Source organism: Phodopus roborovskii, unplaced genomic scaffold (genome assembly GCF_943737965.1).
Source record: "Phodopus roborovskii unplaced genomic scaffold, PHOROB, whole genome shotgun sequence".
Taxonomy (NCBI): domain Eukaryota; kingdom Metazoa; phylum Chordata; class Mammalia; order Rodentia; family Cricetidae; genus Phodopus; species Phodopus roborovskii.
Genome location: NW_026126541.1, coordinates 5,882,796 through 5,894,862, shown reverse-complemented (window position 1 = coordinate 5,894,862; position 12,067 = coordinate 5,882,796). Strand labels below are relative to the sequence as shown.

Here is a 12,067-nt window from a genome sequence, read left to right as displayed (position 1 = left end):
TATTATTAGCAGTTGTGGGGGCAGCTGGGGTGACTGATGGTATCTGAGGCTTTCACTAAGCCTCAAACAGGTAAAATATCGTCATCACGCAGGCCCTTCACGCCCGCCCAGGGTTCAGACAAAAGAGAAATGCTAATTATGGGGACCAGGGCCATGAATGCTTATCTGGTGGTCTTCTGTTGCTGGAAACTACTGGAAGCCTTGAGCTTACATTCACTGATTAGTCCCTTAAGTGCTCTACCTAGAGAAGCACTTTGATCTTTGAAAATGGGCGATTTTAAAGAGCTACTGGCCTGAGCCTAAAGATTTCTCAGGTGAGTTAGGGCCCCAGGAGATGGCTGAGCTCAGCAAGGTGGTTTGAGCAGATTTTCACAGCAGGAGGCAGGGCCTGGGAGGAGGCCCCCTGCCCATCCCTATGCTCATTCCAGTGGTGACCACTGCCAGCATCGTACTTGCTACAGAGGATGAAGAATGCGCCCGCAGGCCAGCTTCACTCTGTCCGTCCCTGTCACAGATTTCCCTGATTCTGAGCTGAACCCCTTCACCGGGGGGCACAGGCTCTCACCTGCTTCTGCCCTTTGCCACCCTTCTCTCCCTCAAAGCCAGAGTCCCCGCGGCCACCTCTTTCTTCTGGAACCAGTCTAAGCTCAGGGCCTCTGTTTCTGGTTCCTCCTGCCAGGAACAGGCTTTCTTGAGTGTTTTGAATTGCCGATTCATCCTTACTTTCAGCTCTTGGCTCCATTTGCACTGTCTGACCCAGGCTTGCCACTTTATTCTATGTCGCTCTGTTTTGTTTACAGCACTTACCACTGTCTGAAATTAACTTTAGTTTATAGGTGTATTAGCCATACAGTCTGAGACACATTTGCCGTGCAGAAGGATGCCTGCTCATCCGCGCTCACGCTTGCTTGCTTGATGTGGGAGTGAATGGCCATGAGAGCACTAACTTAATGCGAGGCACATGGTGTGGGTTTCTATAAACAGTCTCACTCAATTCCCTCCTGAGCTCCCAAAGCAGTCTCTTATCCCCATTGAGTGGATGCCGGTTTCACAGAGCCCTTCCCCAATGTCACAGCTAACAAGAAACCAAAACTCTATTTGAATACCAGCATGACTGACTCCAACACCAACACTATAAGTCATTATTTTTTTTAATGAGCTAACTCGTCAGTATTTTGGGCTTTGCTAACCAATCCACAGAAAATACATGATCAAATCAATGGGGCTGTGTGCCAGCACAACTTTATTTACCAAGCAGGCGGTGGGCAGGAAGTGGCCCATGGGCTACGACTAACCATCCCTTCTGAAGACCTCATTCTATGCAATTCTAGAAAGAAACTGAAGGAAATGGTGGAAGACACTTGGGAGGTGGCTCAGTGGGCAATGTGCTGTCTCGGCTTGCCACACAAACGCGGTGACCTGAGTTCAATCCCAGGTGCCCATGAAAAGCATGGCACAGTAACACACGCCTGCAGTCCCAGTGCCGTGAAGGTGGGGAGAGGATTCCTGGCCTGTGCCGGCCAACCAGTCTGGCTGAATTGGCAAACTCAAGTTTAGGAGAAGACCTTGTCTCAAACATCAAGGTGAAGAACAATAGAGAAAAACACCTGACCTTCCACTCAGCTATGCACATGCTCCTGCTCATACTCGTGAACACATAGACTACACATGTACACACACAGGGAGAGGAGAGAGAGACAGAGACAGGAGCAGACGGGGTGTAAGAAAGGCAGTAAGCACGTGGTCTGTGCCCGGCGAGTCTCTCCAGACAGGGAAGACAGCAGACAGGTAAACGTCAGCCGGGAAGGTTAAACAGAGGCGGGGCTCTGACGGGAAACAGGGCTGTGCTGAACCCTTGACTGTACTTGACTATGGTCTTCACCTTTAGGATCACAGTGGAGGTTAGCGCGGCTTACATCCTTTGACCAAGGATTCATTCATATTGTAGTGAGACATGACTCACCTGCCAACACCCACAAACACCCGCGTGCACATCCTCACCAGGAGTCACCATCCATCGAAGGAAAGCATGCATGAAGTCACTGTGCTAAATGCTGCCTTTCCCAACCAAGCCTGGACATTTTGGAGTTTTCCCAGCAAGCAGACTTAGGAGTGATAGACGACAGGTCACAGGTAAAGTGAGGACCGTAGCTCTGAGCCAGCCCAGAGCGATCTCTTGCCATCTCACTGACAAGATGAGTGTTGTTTGTGTTTGGTTGTTTGGCCTCAGCCCTGAGTGTCAGCTTTACAGCAAGCACAGACACATCTGCCAGTCCTTTGGCTCTGTGTTGAGATGGCGTGAGCGAGGGACAAAGGATGAGTTTTACAGTGCTGGCTGTGCATAGGCAACACAGCTGTGGGATGGGATCTAAAGGGCCTGTCCCTGGGCACTCTGCTCTGAGAGGCAACTAATGTATGAGATTGAACGTGCACATTCACATGTACGCATAAAGTACATGTGGCATGCAGAAAGGGAGTGGGCAGTGCTGGGGAAGAATGTGCATATTTTGTAATATATGCGTGTGCATGTGCTTGTGTGTGTGTGTGTGGTCTATGTGTGTGTGAAATGTGTTGGATTCATCTGTGGTATATATGTGGTGTACACGTGTGATATGTACATGGTGTGTATGGTGGTGCGGATGTGGTGTGTATGGTGCATGTATAGCGTATTCATGTTGTGTATATGGTATATATGTGGTGTGTATGTGGTATGTGGTGTATGTGATATGTGTGATATGTATTGTGTGTACATGGTATATAAATGATGTGTGGTGTGTAAGTAGTATGATGGCACATGTGATATATATGTGGTATGCGGTGTGTATGTGTATAAATACGATGTGTGTGTGATATATGTCCTGTGTATAAGGTGATATTTATGACTTCCACATGGTATGCATAGTCTATATGTGTATGAGGCAGGTAGTATGCATTTATAATGTATTGTGATATGTGTATTTCTGTGCGTGGTGTATTTGTGTGGCATGCATATGTGACATTTATATGTGTGGGTGTGTGTGCCTGTGTATGTGTCAGTGTGTCTCTGTGTATGTGAGCATGTGTAGTACTTAGTCTCTTCTCCCTGCTAAGATGGAGAATTAGATTCCCTCCCTAGGTTAACCCTATGTAATTAGAGACATAGTAGAGGAAGCAATAATTTTCCTAACCCTGAAGGAATTCTCCCACTACAACAAAGCAAGCTCTCCATAGACTACATGTGAGTGTGGCTCTTGGCTTTATTTTCCTCAACTTTTGTACAGTTTCCTAAACACAGGCTTTCAACATTTGAACAAGAAAGCAGCCTCTGCAAGGGGGAAGGAATGGGTGAGAGAGAAGTCAGCTGTGCCAGCTGCTGATCTCCGCTCAGAGCCCAGGGCTCCTTTTCTGATCAGTCCCGAGTCCCGAGTCCCAAGTCCTGTCGCTTACCTTTTCATCCACTTCTCCTGAGCTTTTCTCCATGTTTGTCAAGTCTTTATCCCTGCAGGTAGTTGTCTTAGTTACTTTTCTGTTGTTCAGAGTCCGTGATGACGGGGCAAAGGTCACTCATCTTGACCTCAACCATGAGGCAGAAGAGATGACTGGAAACTGCAGGGTCTTTTGAACCCTCAAAGCCTGATCCTCTAACCCAGTGACCCCCTCCTAATCCCACCTAAAAAAAATTCTACCAAATGGGACCAAGTATTCAAACGTGAGTCCATGGGGGCCGTTCTCATCCAATCCACCACATTAATATAAAGGCCTAGAGGTCGGCACGGAGGCAGAGGGGTGGAGGGGACCTGAGAAAAGTTGGGGAAGGGGGGGGCATGGTCAGAATATGTATTGTATGAAACTTTTTTTCAATAAAGAAAAATGGTACATTTTACTGACACTGGATTTCCATTCAGTAGTTGGTACCAACAGGACCATGGTATCGCCTGTGTGTGTGCTCTCCATATGTAATATTATTTCACAGTTTTCCAAGCTAGGATGGACCCTGCCCGGGGCTTCTCAGTTCTGATGGACAGTTGAGATTCTGGAAGACCTGAGTTCCCCAAGATGAGCCAAGTGGTAGTTGGCACTACTGAGGTTGGAGTGAGAGCTTATTCTGGCAAGAGCTTCTTTCTCCAGAAGGTCTCGGGAGCCCACAATGGAGAGAGAAGCACACAGGCTCGTGCATCTGTACCCTGAGGCTCCCTGACTTGGCCCCTCATCATTTGCATGCGTGGCAGATCTCTGTGAGTTCTAAGCCATTCTTCTACTGCACAAATGAGTTCCAGAGCAACCAGAGATACATAATGAGACCCTGTCTCAAAATTAATTAGTTAATTAATTAATTGAAATTCCAGCACTCAGCCAGGAGGAGCTCCTGTTGGTGACCGGGGCAGGGTAAATCACTTTCCTCTGGGTAGGATCCCAAAAGATGATGACCCCACACCCACTTGCATATGGGAGGCTCTAGCAGGACTCAAGGGTTATAGATTATTTTGAAAAGACATGCAGTTGGTATGGAGATAGTTGTGTTGGGGAGGGAGATGGTCAGCAGGAAGGTGTATGGGGGTTATGCTCAAGATACATTGTACACATGTGTGAAGTTTTCAAAGTATAGAGATGCTAGAATTTCTTAACTACAAAAATAAATAAATGAAGACAGACCCTTGCTCTGCACACACACTGGTTGATGGAGACCACAGTGAGAACTCCACTGATGCCTTCCACCACGCTCCAGTCTGGACAACTCGGGAATAAGCATCCAAGGAAGGTTCCAGAAGACAGCAACCCAGCATCCACACTGACCTGCCGGCTGTTGCTGATCCTTGCTCTCCACACTCCCACACCTTCCTGGGCTTGTGTGCTGATCAGCCACAGTGATGAAGTCAAAGAAAACTTTTAATAGCTAATCGGGCAAGTTAAAAATAGTAGCAGTCAAGGGTCACATAGATTAAGGTAGAAACGTCCAGAAAGTAGTTGTCTCTAAAATAGATTAGTTAGTCAATTACATTAGCATTATCCCCAACAGTGTGAACTTTTTTTTTTTTTTTTTTTTTTTTTTTTTTTTTTTGCGCTATGGTACATGCAAAGAGATGTGTTGAGTCCCTAAGAAACGTGGCAGACAGGGAAATGAAAGCTTCTATTGATATGATGCACTAGGCTCACTCCAGGCAGCAATCTGTCGAGCATGAGCTTTTTCTGTGCAGTTGGATGTGGCCAAACCCACCTTACAGATCGACACCTAAGCTGAGCGAGACCTGCTTATTTTAAACATCAAACCCAGAAACCCAATTACTTGGACACTACTACTGTGATTACTGGAATTTGAGTTACCTGCTGAGGGGGTTGCCAATGCTCTTGACTATTCTGAAAATATCAAGGTAGCCATATGCCTTCTGACCCCTTGTGTACCCAGAGTAGATCTAGTGATCCCATGACTCCCCAAACCCAGCAGGTGGACAGAGGAGCCTAGGCCAGGGTCCTGGCAGCGTTTACAATAGACTAAGCACATCTAAAAGGAAGTGATAACCTAGGTTAACACAACCCCTTTTATCTTGAAACCAATGAAACATTGAGCAGCCTGCTAACACAGTGAGCCAATGGCTTTTATTTCCATTGCAACTGCTGTCTGAGATGGATAAATCCCTTTTAGAATTTCATGAGTTTGGCCCAGAAAGCAGATACTCAAGGCATTAAACATACAGGAGCCTGGGACACTAAGAACACAGTATATTCTATTTAAGGTCTGACTGCCACAACTGGCTGAGCATCTTAGGAAGTGATAAAATTCAACTGTGTCCCTGCCATTCAGACAGTTTGTGACTCAGACACTGTGAGATACACCCCAGTGGCTCTGCGTGGGTTTGGACATTGGTCAAGGGACAAGCACCGTGGTCTATAAAAAAAAAAGAGAGAGAGAATGTTTTCCTACTCCAACAAGCATGAAAGACAGACTCTCAGAAAGACAGAGTCCTTAAATTGAATATGTATACCTGTATTAAAACCTACAATTAGGGGAAGTTGGGGTTGGGATACAGCTGTCAGTAGAATATTGCCACCTCATGAGGGCCTGAGGTCTATCGGCAGCACTCAAGTCAAAAGCTGGGTATGGTGGGTCTCACTTGTAATTCTGCCACCAGGGTGGCAGAGACGGGTGGGTCCTTGAAGTTCACTGTCCAGCCAGTCTTGCCTAATTAGCAATCCCTATGTCCTAACGAAAGACTCCGCCTCAGAAACTAGGTGGATACAGCCTGAACAACATCTGAGGTTGTGCTCTGGTCTACACATCTACACATGCACATTGTAACACACACACTCTCTCACACACACACACACACACACACACAACTATGTCACATCCCGGTTCCTGTTAATAACCTGTCCCCTCTTCTGTGCTGTGGCTTCCTTAAGTGGGGTGACTCTGCCTTGTTGCTGAGTCCAGGACTAATTAGAGGTGGCTCAGGAATGCTGGCCTTCCAAAGGGGTTCTGAAGAAACAATGTAGGAAGGACGGAGCGTGATGCTTATCTACGGGTGCCGCTCGGCTGCCTGGTCTGGGGGTACCCCCACCCTGTTCGGCTGGCTCACCCTAAGCCACAAACAAGATATCAGTGAACGAGATAATTGCATGGGATTTGAGGGGACTGCTGCAAGGTGCTTGTAAACGAAATGTCAGCGTCTGCTGCAAGTCCCTGAGGGGCATCTCCAGGGGAGAGGGAGCCAGCCTTCTGCTGAGGCCTCGTCCTCCACTTTCTATGGGCAAGGCTAAAGTTCCCAATTCCCCAGGCCCTAGTTCTTCCAAGTTGCTATCTGGAATTGATTCAAAATACACAGTGTTGGCAGCAGTGGTCAAGAGTTCCCATCCATAGTCACCTACCCCCGAAGAGAAGTCAGGTTTGTGGCCACAGGGAAAAGAATGCCCTGGCCTTTCAAGACTCAGGTGGAGCAGCTCATGGGATTGGTTTGTTTTGTTTAGCTTGGTTAGGGTTTTTGTTTGTTTGTTTTAGGATTTTTGTTGTTGCTTTGGTTTGGGGGGGTTGACTGCCTTGGTTTGTGGCAGGAGACTTGAAGCCACACCCCCATTCTGGATGGAGACAAAGCTAAGTTTCCTAATCAAGTGCAGTGAGGCTGCACGGTGGGTAGGAAAGCAGGAACCCAGGGCTGTTGCAGCTGCTGCAGCAGGGTCTTCTGCTGAGGCCCCAGGACTGGTGACTGAGTACTTTCATTATCACACCCAGCATGACACCCAGAACCCCAGGTGTCATGCTGCAGGCAATTGAAGAGCTGGATGTCACTGATGTGGGGTGATCAGGTTCTGGGAAGCGAATGTTGACAATGGACCCCCCTGAGTGCAGGGAGAGGCGCGCGGGTTGCCTTGGAGTATTATGTACTGGTGAAATGCCTTTGGAAATACTCTTGGTGTAATGTTTCTCCACATCGCATCTTTGTTGCTTTCTCAGCATCCAGTCCTCAGAGTGCCCCATCCAATGAGGACTTTAAAAACCCAGAATACAAGTGCAGAGTGTCCTGCGCCTCAAATCACAGCCCTGGTCCATCCACCCAGCGATTGTTTCCTTGGGGCATCTTTGGCTAAAACATCCCGGCCCCTGGGAGGTCCCTTTTCACCTTATACCCAGGAAGCAATGGGCAGGGATTGGCTCACAGACTGATAAAGGCAAGGCTCTGGTAAGGAAAGGAAGAGGGTATGCTGCCAGAGACCATGGGGGCAGACCTTAAAAGGAAAGGTGGGAGGGAGTTAAAGAAGCTTCCTTCACCATTGTGCAGGGGCCTAATGCTAGCAGTCTCCTTGTTGCTCACCTCCCAACCCCTCCCTAGCCATTGGGCTTGTCTAGAAAATAAGCTAACCAACTTTTATAAGTACTGTCTCTAACGTCCTGGCCCGAGTTCATAAAAGATGGTGGGCGCAGGCACATGGTTCCCCTGGGGCGGCCCAAATGGGCAGCTTTGGGACATGCATGGACTCTCAAGGGAGAGACTAAGAGCTCATCTCCAGATCTTCAGTTCCCAGGTCACCCCCAAGGCTCCTGTTCTCAGAACTCCCCCAGCAGAGAGCAGCACTCTGGGTGGGTTTATCACCCAAGCTGCACCTGTAGGACTTGGGGTGAAAGAGGAACATAGCCCCTGGGATGGGGTAAAAAGGAAGTACTTGCCACTGCAGCTGGGAGGTAGGAATAGATGCTGGAGAGGGACTTCCTGGAGATGAAGTGGACCAGTCCCTCCTTCTGGAACAGCCTGAACATCAGAGAAATGGGACGGAAAGGTGCCAGGAGAGACTCACATGGCTCTCTCTTGCTGTATGCTTGGATAAGGGTCAAGAGTATCTGGGATGTCACCATGAACACTCAGCCAAGCTTTGTCCTCTGTTCACAGACTCTGAGCCCCAAACCGAGCAGGTCCCTGGCCCATGCAGGTCCCCTGAAGTAAGGTGTGCAAATGCCAAATAGCCCTTTCCTGACTGGTTCCCACTCCCTTCTAGGTCCAGTCCTTTGTCCTCGCCACAGTTATAAATGGCCTGTTCATTTAATGCTGCTTTTAATACTCCATGCCCCATTTAACCCTAGGGTCTGCAAGGTCAACTCCTTTTACTCTCCACTCTTTTTCCATGTACAAAAAACACGGTAAGCACAGAGCATAATATCATTTCATGAACAAAATATTGTGCTCATTTTACAGACAGGGAAACTAAGGTTTAAATGCAAACGAGAAACATAAGATTCAGTTACTTCCAATGTATCTTACTATGATTCTAATAAGATTAACCTAACCAGAGCAGCTTCTTAAGTTGAGGCCCTTCACATAAAAGCAAATACACAAAGAACATTCTTTGAAAGTAGAGGAGGGGGAGCCTGGTCCCTTTAAGACTGAGGGGGGCAATTCAGAGGGGGTTGTTTTAGGTAATAGTAAGGGCCACAAATATTAGTGGCCTAAGCAGGTGCTAGATCCCAGGCCCTAGGAAGAAAGGGAAGGCTGAGGACCCTCTATGTGGAGAATCCTCCAGTGACAGGGAGGGAGACAGGGCCAGATTATCTGCCTGGCAGGCAGATTCCAGAGGCCAGGCAGTAGAGTTCCATGAGCCCAAAGCCAAGGGTCCAACGAATGCTCACGTTGGGTGACAAAGTTCCAGGCTGCGTCTAGACCTGCCTGATGTGTGGTCCGAGCTCCAGCTCTTGTCAGTGGCCATGCTCAAGTCCAGGGTGACAGCACAGGGCGACGGCACCCCACCCGTGCTGAAGCACAGAGTGGCAGGGTGATGGCACCCCACTCTCTGCAGGAGATAAATGAGATTCTCCAAGACAAAGCACAGTGCAGGAGACACAGAGCCTTCTTTCGCATTGCTGGCTAGTTTGCTTCAAAGCCCGGTGTGAAATCTCCCCCGGTCTGTAGAAGGAAGTGCGATGCTGGGATGGGTAAGCAGGAGGGTGGCTAATGGGGGAGGCAGATCTTGACAGAGGGGGAAGCTTGGCCCCCCGAAAGCATTTCATTTGGAGGCCTGCACCCACGGAAACACCATCTCACAGCCAAGCTCACACGCTGACACACACTCGGTGCCCTCAGCTCACAGGCATGAAAGGGTCTCAGGGGACACGCAGGGCCCTTGCCGCGCTCTGCCTGCTGTCATCGTGTGCTGTTTCCTTCCTCTGCTCCATGTCACTGCGCTGTGAAGACATGGACTCTGTAATCTACACCGACTGTACAAACTTAGGCACATTCCTTAACTTACAGTCTGCTCACGCCCGCAATGCCTTGGCACATTCCGTCCCCGGCTTGTTCGTTCTGAAGACTGAGTCAGTCAATTACACAGCACTTGAAGTGAGGTGTGTGCAGTGTGCAGCACACAGAAGCTTCTCCGTCCGTGTCAGATGTTATGAGCGGTAAGAATGCCGCGTGTCAGTAACTGTGGAGCCCCGGGGCCTGGCTACCATGCTAAGCCCGCTCGATGTGGGGGCAGAGCTGTCCATCTGGCACCAGCCATAGATCAGAAACTAGCACTCACAAGACAACCTGGAGAAGTCCAGGAAAGGAAGTTCATCGACTCCCGACTTGTTGGGTGGACACACCCAACAGACAGAAGCCGACATAGTAGCCCTTTAACTTGGCCTGACCCACGATCACTGGCAGAGCAAGGGTGCTTTGGGGTACTAAATGTGATGCGGTCTGTGTCTGGAGGATCACAGGGCTTGAGTGTCGTCCCTTTAGCAAGACAGAGAAGGGAAGGACCGAAGGAGGCCAGCGGAGCGAGCAAACCCAGGTCAGCCAGGCCATGGGAAGAGGAAATGTTCCCCGAACAGCAGAGATGTAGGCAATAAAGCCTTTGTCCTCCACCCCACCTGCCCCTTAAGTGAACAAGAGTAGGGTTCACTCTGGTGAGCACCCCCAGACCTGACTGTTGTTCCAAGAAAGGCCACCGGGGCCCACAAAAGCAGCTGCTAGGAACCCACAGAGCAGAGGGCAAGGACAGACCTCCATCTGAATAGAAGTCTACGCAACATAGCTATCCTCTCCTTCCCTTCCACCACGGACAGCAGAGCAGAGACAGTCTGTATCCAAACATTTAAGAACTGTGACAATGGGAGAGACACACCTGGGAATAAAGATAGTGACCAAGAAAGGCTATCTGTGTGGTTAGTCCCTACCCTGTGACTTGCGGGTGGGCACTGGGGATAGACTTAAGAAACCCAAAGTAGCTGGGCACGGTGACACACGCCTTGAATCCCAGCACTCGGGAGGCAGAGGCAAGCAGATCTCTGTGAGTCTGAGGCCAGCCAGCGATGAGACCCTGTCTCAAGCAAAGAAACAACCAAAAACCCCATAGTAGCATGAGAGAATTCTTTCCCATTCAACCACTAAAGTAAAAGGGCTTTCTTTGTTTAACACCATATCCTCTCCTCCTTAGCCACCTCCACGTCTGACATAACAGGTCCCCGCATGTGTCTTCTGTCCCCCCTGGAGCCCAGCTCTCATCTGTAGGAGATGTGTCAATCACAGAGCACTAGGCCAGACACCAGCTCAGAAAACACCATTGGGACAGTGGTGGCGCATCCCACACAGATCTCCGTCAAACTGGGAAGCTAAGTCGGACACCAAATGCTAAGCTCAGAGCGTCTCCTTTGTTCTTTTATTTCCCCTGAGTATGGATACAAGGACTTGGATTCTTATCCCTCAGCAGCACACTTGAAGGTCATGTCCCAACTGCACCTCGGATTGAAGGATGCTTCAAGTGAAAGCAATTGGGTTTTCCCCTGAGCCAGGGTGACAGATGGCAGATGTCTAAAGGGTATGCAGACCTCAAGAAGAATTTCTTTGGGGTACAGACAAACTCATGCAACAGCTATATTAGCAACACCCCTGCACTTCAGTCACCCAAGCTGCAGACATCTGCTGCCCAAGCGTGATGCTTTTCCACAGAGTGCCACGACTCCCAGCTCTCTCTTCCTAGACTCGCTTTGTCCACCCTTATCTACTTGTTCTGTGTTCCACTTCATTTCCTTCCCAGACTCATCCTATCCCCATGTTCAAAGCCATTGTACCAAGAAACTGGCCCCCATGTTCCCAGTTGCTCAGGTACCTGTATCCTTGATGTGGTGTTTGAGGAATTATTTCCAGTCAGTTGACTAGCAAAGCTGTCCCAGACGGCTTCAGAAGAAGACAGCCTTGAGCGTGGGTGATGAAAAAGCTCCTCCAGGGGACTATTTGTGTGGCTGGAGGCCGGAGGCCTTTGGGTGCAGGGCAGTAACCCCAGAAAAGCACCGCAGGCAGCAGCCAACACTCCCAGGCTAGTTTTGCAATAGCAGAAGGAAGAGGAGGCCCTTTCATCAAATAATAACCAGCCAGAGATAAGGCCTGCTAGGCTGAGCTTGATCAGCCAATCGCAAGCTTGAGAGCATGAGAAGAGGCAGACCCAGCTTCTGGAGCCAGTTTTAGGGCTTGTTATAATTTAATGATGCTGCACGGGGGCGGGGTGGGGGGTTGGGTGTCTCCTTGGCCTCAACTGGTGGGGATTTCCTAACCAGGGAGTGAAGCTCAGAGCTCAATAGCCCATTCTCTATGGGGGCAGCTACACTGAGCATCTTAGGGGTCAC

General features: G+C 49.2%; 1 protein-coding gene across 1 annotated transcript in view; it reads right to left on the bottom strand.

Moving 5' to 3' along the window:
• The window catches only part of Gpam (glycerol-3-phosphate acyltransferase, mitochondrial), a 53,259-nt gene extending 41,540 nt beyond the window's left edge, over positions 1–11,719 (bottom strand). The window contains exon 1 of the mRNA XM_051200015.1: positions 11,554–11,719. The gene's annotated coding sequence lies outside the window, so the exon portion shown is untranslated. The remainder of the gene's footprint in view (positions 1–11,553) is intronic.
• Between the last annotated feature and the right edge of the window lie 348 nt (positions 11,720–12,067).